This window comes from Capsicum annuum, chromosome 9 (genome assembly GCF_002878395.1).
Source record: "Capsicum annuum cultivar UCD-10X-F1 chromosome 9, UCD10Xv1.1, whole genome shotgun sequence".
Lineage (NCBI taxonomy): Eukaryota > Viridiplantae > Streptophyta > Magnoliopsida > Solanales > Solanaceae > Capsicum > Capsicum annuum.
The window spans coordinates 153,236,277-153,236,755 of record NC_061119.1 but is presented as its reverse complement, the minus strand read 5'-3'; positions in this window follow the sequence as shown (position 1 = coordinate 153,236,755).

The window sequence follows — 479 nt, the reverse complement described above, 5'->3', positions numbered from 1 at the left end:
GGTCCAGGCCCACCGGTTAACCGGCCCGGCCCGGCCCGGATACCTTTTAAAAAAAAAAAGAAAGAAAAAAAATTGGGCCAAACTAGCCATTGGCCCAACGGTTATATAGCTGTTTTTGGGTCCAAACAGCTAGTTTGGGCCCATTTATTAAAAAAAAAAATTAACTTTAAAAAATATTTTTTAATCCCAAAAAAATTCTATAAATACCCTACAGCTTCAATTCATTTTTCACACAATTTTTCACTCTCCCAAATCTTATTCTCTCTCAAATCTCAATTCTCAAATATTCAATACATTTAATTTCTTAAAGTGTTCACTTTAGTTTTTTAATTTTTTGTTTACAAAGTACGAGCAGAAGTTTCTAAAGTCGCAACCTTCGGATACTTTTAAAATTTGGTATTGTCGTTCCATCTCTTACGTTTAATTTTTATTTATTGTATTAATTGTTTAATATTTAATTTTATTATATTTGTGTATTC